The 13,871-nt window shown below is 38.9% G+C and overlaps 1 protein-coding gene across 4 annotated transcripts in view; it reads left to right on the forward strand.

The window, feature by feature from the left end:
- The window catches only part of WDR7 (WD repeat domain 7), a 412,772-nt gene that overhangs the window by 96,816 nt on the left and 302,085 nt on the right, over nucleotides 1–13,871 (forward strand). The window lies entirely within an intron of this gene.

Genomic DNA, 13,871 nt, shown 5'->3' on the forward strand with positions numbered 1-13,871 from the left:
CCTGGAAATACATTAACAAAAACACACTGTACCCAAAAAGAAATTTAGATTGTTATGAAAAGTGTATGAGAGACAACAAAGGAGAAATTTATTTCACCATCTCCATAATAAATCATAGAGCAGACTGCTGAGAGAATGGAGCACTAGGTAGATTAGGCCCTAAGACTGTCTCAGCAGCCGTGTCTTTCCAGCCCTTGTGTGTGATACTTTATATTTAACTCTTATTTGGAAACTTAAAGGTATTGTGAAGAAAATTGATAGAAGTATAAAGATTTCTGTCTAAATATTAATATTTTAGTACTTTGGGGAAGAAATAATTTCTAATGTACTTGAAAAATCTGTTCCTTATTAGACTGTATAAAAGATTTCAAACTTCTTGACTTTTACAGCTACCTTTAGAAAATAATTAGATCAATCTAGTTCAGTAAACATTTTTTGACTACTAGGTACTGTTTTAGGCCCTGGAGAGCCCAAATGAATAAGACATGATATTTACCCTCAGGAAATAGAGATATAATGCAGGGCAGTAAGTGGGCTGGCTAAGAAATGTAAAATATATTGCAGAAACCCGTCCTAGCCTAAGGTGATCAGGTCTGGCTTCTGGCTTCTTGGAGGAGGGATATCTCATGCTGAAAAATGAGTATAGTCAGAGGATTTATAAAGATGGGTTATAGAATGCATTCTGGGAGGAGTGGATGGCATAAACAAAGAGGTCAGACATACCATGGTATGTTCAGTATTGCTGGAGGATCAGCTGGGAGACAGGCAGAGGTAGAAAAGGAGGTTAGTTCATGTTGTATCACATAAAGGTGCATAAACTTTATCTTTCAGGTCAGTGGCTTTCAAACTTTTTGTAAAAATTAGCATTAAAATCCTTTCCTCAAAGGGAATTCTATATGAAATTCTATATGTAAAACAGGTAAGAGGGAATATTCCCTAGATGAAGTGGAAGTGAAGAGGAAGGTACTCACAGCCACTTTCACTTGTCTCTTCTTCATTCCCTCCTCCTGTCCCCTCCACTCTGCCAACTCCGTTATTTCTTCAGAATCCTTATAGGTCTTCGGAGCACAGTTTGAAAATCATTGTGTAGGTAAAGTGGAGCTATTGAAGAGTTTTCAGATGGTGAGTGGTAGGTTCAGATGTGTGTTTCAGATAGGATACTTTGGTGACTACACCAAAGATAGGTTCAAGAAGCTAGGATGAGGGATCTGGTTAGGCCACTGTTACACTATATCAGGTAGAATCATGAGGGCCTGAACTAAAACAGTGATAGAAAGAATAGAGGGCTTAGATTCTAGAATCGTTCATGAATTATATTTAGCAGTGATTGATTAGATGTGGGTGGTAAGGAAAGTTGACTCACAGGTTTTCTAATTGGGTGATGCCTAGAAAGTGTCAAATGTGATATCAAGTGTAGGAGCAGGTTTTGTGGGGGACGATGATGAGCTGCTTTGTATATGGTAAGTGCGAGGTTCCTATGGATATGTATGTCAGAGGTGTCCATCAGGCAATTCAATTTAAGGGTGTGAAACTTGAGGAAGGGGTTTGGTGATGGATATACAAGATTGTGGACTCTCCAACATACAGATGGTACTGAAAACCATGGAAATGGGTGAGATCATCCAGAGATAGCAAATGGGCTGAGATAGGCTCTAGGGGATACCAGCTTAAAGTGGGAGGAGAAGAAATGACTGGAGAAGGAGTGGTGTGAGGAGTATCAGGACCAGCGGAATGTGCTGACCTGCAAACAAAGGGAATCAGGAGTTTAGCTGTGTCAACTGCAATAGATGTTGGGTGTTAGAAGGATTGAAATGTGTCTGTTAGTGAGGTCATTAATATCCTTTTCCAAAACTGTTTCCCCATGATGTTGGGGATGCAGGCTTGACTATAGTGAACTAAGGAGTAAATGAGAAAGTGTGGAAGTAGAAACAGCAAGTGTAGAATACATTTGAAAAGTTTATATGAGAAAGGCAGGAGAAAGAGAGTACCTAGAGGTAGATGCAGTTTTGAAGACAATTGAGAATATTTGTGGATTGAGACTAAAGAGCCAATAGAGAGGGAAGGTTTGAGATGAGAACAGGGAGGAAATAAGTGATGAAACTGTGTCCCTCAGGGAATGAGAGGTTGTAGATTTCAAAGAAAGCAGGGCCGTTGGCTTTGATCTGGAGGAGGGAAACCTTTTTTTCTGAAACTGAAGAGAAAGAGGACAGGCTGGGTGCCTGGATGGGTATTTGTTTCTGTGAGTAGTGGACGGGTACAGAGAAGGAGGAGGGAAGATTGTTTGCAGGGAGTGCGTGTGGGAGCACCTGAGTAGGGGACTTGATGGCAGCGGAAAGGACTTACAGAGGGCGTCAGAGGGGAATGAGATAGGGGCTGAGAACGAGTAAAAGAATTGGCTGTGAATGAGTAGTAGCAACAGGCCGCTATTAGCTGAAGAAAAAGGTATAGGAAAAAATAGAATCTTTGTTCCATTATTCTTCATTTCATGATAGTATGACATCTGATTTGAATACTGAAAGTCTGTAGGAAAGTAGAGTCATGTAATAGCTTAAAATTATAAGTAGCAAAATATATGAATTGCACCTTTAGCATAATTAACAGATGTAACCATAGTAACTCACTTTGTTATTAAATGACCATTGTGTCATTTACCCTCCTACTTTAAATCCATTTACATCTGTAAGGAGGCCTCTTGCCGACCAAGCACATACCATATACTGAAAATCATTGACCAACATAGGTAGCGAAATCTCTAGGATGATAGCTGTCAAGCAGGGCCATGAGGCAGTGACAATAGTTTTGAGGTTTTTAAAATTTACAAATGTGAAACTCATGAGATGATTTAAATGACATGGTATTGTAGGCTCTAAAATTAACTTTGGATGGAATTATATTCATCAGTCAGTCATCTCTGGGAGACAGTGTATTGCAAGGTCCAAGGATAGGAAGTATAATGCGTATGTAATGATGGTGGTTGAAATCCTATACAATGCCTTCAGTAGGCTGGACTAAGCGAAGTATATTCAAAGATCTTTCCATTAATGTCTCTTCCATATATCTCTCTCTACTTATTTTATATGAAAATACCCATCAATACCTGGCAGCAACCAGCGTTGGTGAAATCCATATTTTCTTAGGGGAGTGGATGGGTGGAAAGGAAGAGGTAGAAAAAAGAAAGGGAAAAACAAATGGAGGGGATTTATGTGCATAAACCAGATTTTCTTCTTACATGATGTAAAATAACTTGGTTCCCCTGTGTCCTTGTGGGGCTGTCCTGTGCATCATAGCATGTTTACCATCACCCCTGGCCTTTGCTCACTAGATGCCAGTAGCAAACCCCTAGTTGTGATCACCAGCGATGTTTCTAGATGTTGCTAAATTGTTCCTTGGTGCTGGGGAGAGAATTGCCCCTGCTTGAGAACCACTGCTCTGTATCAGAATCAGAGCTCCTCAAAGGACCATGTTATACTCCTGCTTGTATTTCCAGTGCCCAGCATAAAATACTCATTGAATCTCTGTGAATAACCCCACATTTGAGGGTTGTTTAATGTGGCATAGACTCACCCTCCCCATCTCTAGAATCTCTACAGAATGAATGCTGTTGTTGTTGTTAAGTTCTTTTGAGTCTGTTCCAACTCATATCGACTCTGTGTACAACCGAACGAAACACTGCCAGGTCCTGTGCCATCCTCACAATTGTTGCTATGTTTGAGTCCATTTTTGCAGCCACTGAGTCAATCCATCTTCTTGAGGGTCTTCCTCTTTTTTGGTGACCCTCCACTTTACTGAGTATGATGTCCTTCTCCAGGGACTGGTCCCTCCTGATAACATGTCCAAAATACATGAGACAAGGTCTCCTCATCCTCTCTTCCAAGGAGCACTCTGAGTGTATTTCTTCCAAGGCAGACTTGTTCGTTCTTCTGGCAGTCCATGGTATATTCAGTATTCTTCACCAGCACCATAATTCAAAGGCATCAATTCTTCTGTGGTCTTCCTTATTCGTGTCGAGATTTTATATGCATATGAGGTGACTGAAAGCACCATAGCTTGGGTCAGGTGCACCTTAGCCCTTAAAGTGACATCTTTGTGTTTTTCTAAAACACTTTAAAGAGGTCTTTTGCAGCAAGTTTACCCAATGCAATGAGTCGTTTGATTTCTTGACTGCTGCTTCCATGGGTGTTGATTGTGGATCCAAGTAAAATGAAATCCTTGAGAACTTCAATCTTTTCTCTGTTTATCATGCTGTTGCTTATTGGTCCAGTTGTGAGGATTTTTGTTTTATTTGTGTTGAGGTGTAATCCATACTGAAGGCTGTGGCCTTTGATCTTCACTTTCAGCAAACAGGGTTGTGTTATTTGCATATCACAGTCTTCCTCCAATTCTGATGTGCTGTTCTTCTTCATATAGTCCAGCTCCTCAGATTATTTGCTCAGCATACAGATTGAATAAGTATGGTGAAAGGATGCAACCCTGTTGTATTCTTTTCTTGATTTTAAACCATGCAGTATCCCCTTGCTCTGTTTGAACAATTGCCTCTTGTTCTATGTACAGGTTTTGCATGAGTACAATCGTTTTGGAATTCCCATTCTTCACAATGCTATCCATAATTTGTTATGATCCATCCAGTTGAATGCCTTTGCATAGTTAATAAAACTCAGTTAAACATCTTTCTAGTATCCCCTACTTTCAGCCGTGATTCATCTGACATCAGCAATGATATACTTCTTTCCACATCCTCCTCTGAATCCAGCTTGAATTTCTGGCACTTCCCTGTCGATATACTGCTACAACAGCTTTTGAATGATCTTCAGCAAGATTTTACTTGCGTTTGATATTAATGACATTGTTTGATAATTTCCACCTTCTCTTGGATCACATTTTTCTTTGGAATAAGCACAAATAGTGAATCTCTCCCAGTCCATTGGCCAGGTAGCTGTCTTCCAAATTTCTTGGCATAGATAAGTGAGCACCTCCAGTGCTGCATCCATTAGTTGAAGCAAATCAATTGGCATTCCATCAATTCTTAGAGCCTTGTTTTTTGCCAGTGCCAAGTGCCAAGTGCAGCTTGGACTTCTTCCTTCAATACCATTGGTTCTTGATCATATGCTACCTCCTGAAATGGTTGAACATCGACCAATTCTTTTTGGTACAATGACATCTGCTTTTGATACTTCCTGCATTATTTGATATTTTGCCCATAGGATCCTTCAGAATTGCAAATTGAGGTTTGAATTTTTTCTTTCAGTTTGAGAAATGCCGGGCATGTTCTTCCCTTTTGGCTTTCTAATGCCAGATCTTTGCACATTTCATTATAATATTTTACTTTATCTTACCGATTCGCCCTTTGAAATCTTCTGTTCAGCTTTTACTTCATCATTCCTTCCATTTGTTTTAGCTACTCTACATTCAAGAGCAACTTTCAGAGTCTCTTCTGACATCAATTTTGGTCTTTTCTTTCTTTCCTGTTTTTTCCTTTCTTCATGTATGATGTCCTTGATATCTTCCCACAGCTCGTCTGGTCTTTGGTCATTAGTGTTCAGTGTGTCAAACGTGTTCTTGAGATGGTCTACAAATTCAGGTGAGATATACTCAAGGTCATGTTTTGGCTCTCCTGGACTTGTTTTAATTTTCTTCAGCTTCAACTTGAGCTTGCATATGAGCAATTGATGGTCTGTTCAGCAGTTGGCGCCTGACCTTATTCTGACTGATGATGTTGAACTTTTCCATCATCTCTTTCCATAGATGTAGTCGATTTGATTCCTGTGTTTTCCATCCGGTGAGGTCCACATGTGTAGTCACCGTTTATATTGTGAAGAAAAGGTATTTGCAATGAAGAAGCCATTGGTCTTGCAGAATTCTATCATGCAATCTCTGGCGTTGTTTCTGTCACCATTTTCCAACTACCAGTCCTTCTTTGTTTCCAACTTTCGCATTCCAATCACCAGTAATTATCAATGCATCTTGATTGCGTGTTTGATCAATTTCAGACTGCAGAAGTTGGTAAAAATCTTCAATTTCCTCATCTATGTTTTATGGCTTTAGTAGTTGGTGCGTAAATTTGAATAATAGCCGTGTTATCTGGTCTTCCTTGTAGGCATATGGATATTATGCTGTTACTGACAGTGTTGTACTTCAAGATAGATCTTGAAATGTCCTTTCTGACAATGAACATGATGCCATTCCTCTTCAGTTTGTCATTCCTGGCATAGTAGACCATATGATTTTTTGATTCAGGATGGCCAATAGCAGTCCATTTCAGCTCACTAATGCCTAGAATATCCATCTCTATGTGTTCCATTTCATTTTTGACCACTCTCAGTTTTCCTATATTCATACTTCGTGTATTCCACATTCTGATTATTAATGGATGTTTGCAACTTTTTCTTCTCATTTTGAGTTGTGCCACATCAGCAAATGAAGGTCTTGAAAACTTGACTCCATCTATGTCATTAAGGTAGACTCTACTTTGAGGAGGCAGCTCTTCCCCAGTCATATCTGAGTGCCTTCCAACCTGAGGGGCTCATCTTCCGGCAGTGTATCAGCCATTATTCAGCTGCTATTCATAAGGTTTCACTGGCCAGTTTTTTCAGAAGCAGACTGCTAAGTCCTTCTTAGTCTTTTATACTCTGAAAGCTCCACTGAAATCTGTCCATCAAGTGTCACCCTGCTGGTATTTGAAATACCAGTATCCAGCAAAATTTTCAACAAAACACAAGCCACCACAGTACAACAGACAGGTGCGAATGCTGAAGACCTCTTAGTGTTTACAATTACTGAGAACATCTAGGAAATGTCAGGCAGATACAGGAAGACCCCGACTTCCTCCTGTATCTCACCGTGGACTAGTTGTGTGACCCTGGGTGAATGATTTAACTCCAATTATCTTAGCTTTAAGTTGGGTATAATGAGGTTGTAATAAAGATTAAATGAGATAATATATTTGAAAACATTTATCACAATAGGTACTCAACACACACTGGTTTAATGCTTTTGGTTGATTGATTGAATCATTTAGCACAAACTGAGTGCTAGGCCTCAAGCTGGAACTAGTTGGAGAATGTATTAATCACACCCACACCCAGCACTTGCCCCAGCGGGGAGGAGTTCCTACTGGAGTGTGGGAGACAAGTATGGCTGGCAGTCACTGTGGTGAGCTTGGTACTGCTTAAGGTATGAACACAGTGGGAGAGGGTCCTCGGGAGATGGACTGACCTGAATAGTTGTTTGGAAGGCTTTTCTGGAGAAAGAGACATTTGCATAGAGGAAGAAAAGTGGGGAAGAACACCCAGGCAAAGATAAGAGTGTGTGCAGATATGGATGGAGGTGGTGAGTGAGCCTAGTGAGAATAGTGACCTATGGGCTGAGTCAGGCAGGATTGAGAGAACCCAAAACCCAAACCCATTGCCATGGAGTGGATTCAGACTCATAGCAACCCTATAGGACAGATTCAAACTGCCCTGTAGGGCTTCCAAGGAGCACCTGGTGGATTTGAACTGCCAACCTTTTGGCTAGCAGCCGTAGCTCTTAACCATTATGCCAACAGGGTTAGATGAGAATCTATTTGAGCATGACTATTTCTAAAATTAGGAATTGCTCACCATGGTGACCCAGGGTAGACCGGAACAGTTTTCCTTTCTCCTTTTCATTTTGTCGTTATTAGTCTTTTTTCGTACCAAGTCAGCTTCCCAGAAGCTTTCTTGTTTCTACTCATTCACAATGAGTTAAGAAGTTTTGGCATACCCAGGGAGTATATGTCAAGTTATTATAGAAGTTCTTTAGATTTTTACAGTTTCTTTCCTACAGTTGGTTGAAACCATTTTCACAAGCATTTAACAAATTCGTTTGGGATAAAAATGAGCTGAAGTTTACTGTCTGTTTTACCAGTGAAAGTAAGGCTCCTTGTGTTATCTGTTAGCTCTTTACATCATCTCTCTGAGGTAAAAAGTCATGAATTGATACTTGGGAAATTAACTGATTCATATACAGGTCTGTATAATGGGGGACTGAGGACTGCCCTGCCTCCAGGGCTCCCTTTGGGAAGAGTTGAAAAATCAATCTCTTTTGCCTGACTGTATGGAAACTGTTATTAATCTTCTAATCTCTTAATATATTAATACCATTTGGATTTTATTATCCAAACATTATTATCCAGTAAGACATGGCCTATAGAAATATCTTGAGATTATTTTCTTTGTAAGTGGCGTGATCTAAGCATTTATGTTTATTACTTAACACTTTACTTTTACTGAATAATTTACATTTTATTTATGTCATATGAAATGAGTTACAATATAGCATCAAACCTTAAAACTCATAGAAAAGTTTAAATATCTCTTTTGGTTTATTGTTATTAATTAATTTGCTTGATACTGAAAACACATGAAAGGAAGTAAAATAACACCAACTCTAATTTCTGCATTGTCATTCATACCTAATCATAAAAATGCCATCCTATCCAAAGTCAAAGAGTTAATATAAGTAGATTAGTATATTGTCTAATTCCAACTTAAATGGATTCTCTGAAAAATAGTTCATCTCACGTCCAGTGTTACCCTAACCATTAGTATTCAATAACAGCAATGTACCAGCAGAGGGCACCAAATACCCATTTCAGCCTTACACATTTTCTTGACGCTGTTTCTGGTTTCTGTGCCTTGCTCCCCACTCTCCCTTCTCTCTCTCTTCCTTCCTCCCTCCCTTCCATCCTTTTTCTTAATACTTAAAATAGTTAATATTAAAACCATATTGTGGAGACTTTTTGGTAGATTTTCACTTAGCTCATTTTAGAATATTTTAAAAGTATATCAAAACCACTTTGTTTTTATTCAGTGAACCTTTCATGTTTAACATCATGCATCAGCATTTCAGAAATTCTTTTCTGGCTTTTATTCCATAAAATATCCAAAATCAAGAGTAAAATTTTTTTTTTTAATTTGTCTTTCCTACCAAAATATTTTTAAGTAGTAAACCAGTTCTTCATAACATACTTAGGAGATTAAAAATTGTTTAGAATGAGCATTGTAAATAATTATCTTGTAAGATAGTATATTAAGATTTTTCAGACACTTATTTTTCCTTACATTCTATTTTAGGGTTCAGTATTGATATTTACAGAAGCGTGTGTGTGTGTGTGTATGTTAGATTTACCACATTTCCTAGCCTTAGTATTGTTAATCTCTAGTTTCAAAGCAGATTTACGTATACGTGTTTTTAAATCATCCACTCTTCTTTGTTATAATTTAGCATCAAAATCAGCCGACGTCTACAATATTCATTGGCATAAATTAATGATATCTTTAGGTAGAAATTTGACCATTAGTATCAAATATAATTTATTATTATAGCATAGATTGGACTCAGTGCTCTTTCAGGAAAAAATAATAAATTATTTAATAGGTAACTTTGAAGATAGTCTTCAAAACTGATATGAAAACGTTGAATCGGAATTAAGCAAGCTTTTAAATCAGGACCATTAAAGTGAATGGTAAAAGAGTAAAATTATTGCCAGTATTTTAAAATTCTCTTAGTCATTGGGTAAAATGAAATACATTTAAAATCTCATTTTAACATTGGTTTTAGAGGACAAAGCTATCAGATGGTTCAGCAGACATGGTTTAACCTTGTATATATTCAAATATACGATAATGATAAATGTTATAACGGGTACATCAGCATTTTCTCTTCTGTAGATTGTGAGTTATTGCCTTCATATTGCTGGGGGCCACTGCATGTGAGGTGTATGTGCGCACGTGTGTGTGCTGAAAAATACCCTTGCTGAAAAATAAATTAATCTCATGATCATAATTCCAGCATTTTCTTTTGATTTTCACTCTAGCTGTAATTTTGCCTGGCACTCTTAAATGTGGTTGCCACAGGTTCACTTTCAGTGATGAGCGAGTAATTCAGTAGTTTATTCCTATATTGCACTTTTGTAATATTTTAAGTCAGGTTCCTTATTTAGATATTAAATGGTTAAATCTGTATTCTTCCTCACAGGGAAAATATAAAGTTATAATAGGTTTAATATTTACAATGCAAATGTCAAATACATCTGTCCTACTAGGCTTTTGAGGAGCCCTGGTAGCTACATGGTTAAATGCTCGGTGGCTAACCGAAAGGTTAGCAATTCAAACCTACCAGCTGCTTCAGGGGAGAAAGATGTGGCAGTCTGCTTCTGTAAAGATTACAGCTTTGAAAACCCTGTGGGGCAGTTCCACTCTCTCTGAGTTGGAATCTAGTCGACGGCAACGGATTTGGCTTTTGTCCTTTTTTTTTAATAGCCTTTTAAGTAAGTGTGTGTGTATATGTATGCATGTATTTTACATTTACCATTGAGTTTTACTACCAAACTTGAGATCATTTCCTTTGTATATATCTTATAATTTAGCTTTCCTTATTACCCCTCTCAAGTAAGTATTTAAATTATTACTTCAAGGACAGACTATATTTTCTTCCAAGCATCTTGCACTTTATAGTCACTGCACAAATATTTGTGGAATTGAACTTAATCTTTCTCCATGATAATGTGAAGGTGAGGTTGTGAGCCCACGTTTCAGATGTTCTTAATAAAGGTTGCTGAGCAAGCAGGCTGAGCTCCCGTTAAAGAACTTACTGGACTAGATAGCCCGTTTTTGAAATTGGCAAGAATATCAGATGGTTTGAACGAGTTAGTTTGCTCTAGGTACTTATGTCTTATGATTAAGCCATGAGATCCTGGGAGTTTGATAGTTTTTTTTTTTTTTTCTTTTTCCCTAGGAAACCCTGGTGGCGTAGTGGCTAAAGTGCTATGGATGCTAACCAAAGGGTCGGCAGTTCGAATCCGCCAGGCACTCCTTGGAAGCTCTATGGGGCAGTTCTACCCTGTCCTATAGGGTCGCTATGAGTCAGAATCGACTCGATGGCAGTGGGTTTGGTTTTTTTTTCATAGTTCATCTTAGGGTAACATGTCAGACTATCAGACATGTCAGTGATCAGCCCTGCCTGCCATCTTTGTGCATTTGCAGTAATCTGTAAAGTACAGAACTGGGTGCTTTAGAAGATATTTGAGCGGTCATTTCTCCATGCATGTAGCTAAAATCTTATCTTCACGGCTTTGCTGGGTACCTGTATCTTGTACTAACAGAACTTTGTTAGGTCAGGAAAATCCACCATCAGGGATTACGGGTCATACGCCGCCAGATTTAGTGACATCAGAGATTATGTTATAGCTCACCTGCGGGATTTGGGATGAGTCGTTTTCTTTCCTTCAGTCTCCCCCGATTTCCTCAATTGTTTCTGTTATTGCTTTCTTCCTTTTTTACCCTCTCTTTTTCTGACTGTGGATTGCTGCTAGATAGTTTTTGCCACAATGACATAATTGGTAGTACTGAAAAGTTGTGATAAGAGCAGTCGTGAACAATCACGTCCGGATATCGCAGTACCAGACGCTAGATAACCTTTCAGTTGTCCAGGCTCACAGGCTGTTTGCTGGCACACCTTCTAGAAAAAAAATAAATAAAACAGAAAACACTGGCAGCTTGGAGGGTGCTGAAAGGGCCACATGTGTGGGTGACCTCAGATGAGAGAATCAAAGAGTCTGTCTGTGTCCTCACTCTTGCCTTTTTTCTTCAAGCCATTGTTGCTGCTTCAGTATTTTTCCCCCAAAGTGTCTGAATTTATATTCTTTATATCTTTTCTTCCAAAAGGATTTTACAGGTCTTTACTGGACAGATAATGTCCACTAAAGCACCGTGGCGGGCTCTCTGTTTTACCTAATGTTGGTATTAGCCGTTCACTCATACCTAGTGTCAGGCCTGTCTACCTAATATTGATATGAAAGAAAAAAAATTTTTTTTTTTTTTTTTTGATATGAGGTATTTTATCTTATGCTACCCTAATGCCTAGCATACTGCTTGGGCCATGGTGACAGCTTAGTATCTATAATTAATCTAACTAACTGACTGATCCTTAATATTTGGAAGTAACTAATGATGGTGGTAACTATCATTATTGATAATAGTTATCGTATGAATGATATTCTATTAGATATAAATATTTTATTTTCGCGTATCTTTCACTCAAGTTAGTTTCAATAGGTGCAAAGTATTAAGCATAGTGAAAAAGTGAATACAAAGCACATTGCTGTGAGAAATGAAAGGGAAATGTACACATTCTTCACCCCATCCCTTTTTCTCCAGCCCTAGAGTGCTATCGCATACCTTTGTTTTCCCTCATCTGGATGGCTTCTGTTGCCTCTCAATTCATATTCATGGCTCTGGTCTTGCTTCTTTGCAACCAGCTTCTAAGTTGCTGGTAGATAAACATTTATAAGGTTAAATTTGATCATGTTACTCCACTCTAAGCCTTTTAGAAAGTGGTTCTCAAGCTTTATTGCATAACTGTCACCCAGGGCACTCCTTAGACAGATTCTGCCCCATTCCCAGAGATACTGAGTCAGGTCTGGTATCCAGCCCAGGAACCTGTATTTTTAATAAGCAGCCATCATGGTTCCTTGGGGAACACTTTTAGTGGTCCCGCAGCCTACAAGATAAAGTTGAAAAGCCTTAGTGTGGCCCTCTGTGCTCCCAAGGTGCCAAGGCTTGCATTCTTCCTCTTAGCCACTTGGGGTTTTGTCAGTGTCTTTTCATGGTGTTTCCTGTCTTTATCCTTTTTCACACGTTGCTACCTTTCTGCAAGGAGTGCCTTTTCATAGCTCAAGTTCCCCCTTCTGTGGGGGTCTCCCTGGCCACTAAAGGTGAGATTGGTACTTTCTTCTTTATGACCCTTATTGCACCTTGCAGTCCCCTTTGTTTATAGCACCACCACAGTACATTGCAATGATTTGTTTACATGTCACTGTCTAACTAGCCTCAGTGCCTCTGGCAGACACAGGACATAGTAAGTATGAGGTGAATGTGGAATGAATGAATTAAATACAGGAACAAGAGTCAGAAGGTCTTGATATGTATTTTTTAATTTGTATCCTGTGCAGTATAAACTTATCATTTTACTTATGCTCAGTGGTTTAGAGCTATGGCTGCCAACGGAAGGGTCGGCAGTGCAAATCCACCAGCCATTCCTTGGAAACCCTGTGGGGCAGTTCTCCTCTGTCCTGTAGGGTCGCTTACAGTCAGAATTGACTCGACAGCAGCGGGTTGAGTTTTAGTTTTTAGATGCACCTTAGGTTCTTTATCTGTAGCATAAAAATAGTATTTATTTTCACCCTTCCTGTTAATATCATTCATTCAGTTCAGAGTAAAAGTTTATATAAAGAAGGCAGTGATCAGGAGTACTTGGGAATTTTAGAAATGCTTTTCTAAAGAGGAGCTACCTGATGATGCTTCTTGAGGGATGGGTAGAAGTGTGTGGCAGTAGGGAGACTGAGGAAAGAGCAGGCTCCAGCCATAGCGTAACGCAGAGACACCAGTGCCCAAACTGCATGGTCCTGGAGGGGACAGGTGGTTTAACTTGCTTGCAGTAGAAGATAATAGGGAGCTGTGGCTGGCGATGAAATTGGACAGGCAGGCGGCAATATGTGCTGAGGATTGTGCGTTGCAAAGAAGTCTGGATTTTATCCTTGGGTTATGAAATGCCATTGAAACCTCTTAAGCTGGAAAGAAACATAATCTGATGGAAGGAGAATTGAGACAGAAGAAAGGCCAGTTGAGGGAATTTGGCTATAATTTTATATGGCAGAAGAGTTGATTGTCAATTTAAAAATAATTTTATAAAGAAAGTTATTTGTTCATTCTGCTAGGTTTAGGATTACATGAGTTAGACATGGTCAGTCCCTGATTTTGAAATGGTCCCACAGAGTACAAGAAAATGTAAATACATAAAGCAACTAGTTACATAAATACAACAAAGCATACAAATATGCCATAAAGAACTTA

Source organism: Elephas maximus, chromosome 11 (genome assembly GCF_024166365.1).
Source record: "Elephas maximus indicus isolate mEleMax1 chromosome 11, mEleMax1 primary haplotype, whole genome shotgun sequence".
Taxonomy (NCBI): domain Eukaryota; kingdom Metazoa; phylum Chordata; class Mammalia; order Proboscidea; family Elephantidae; genus Elephas; species Elephas maximus.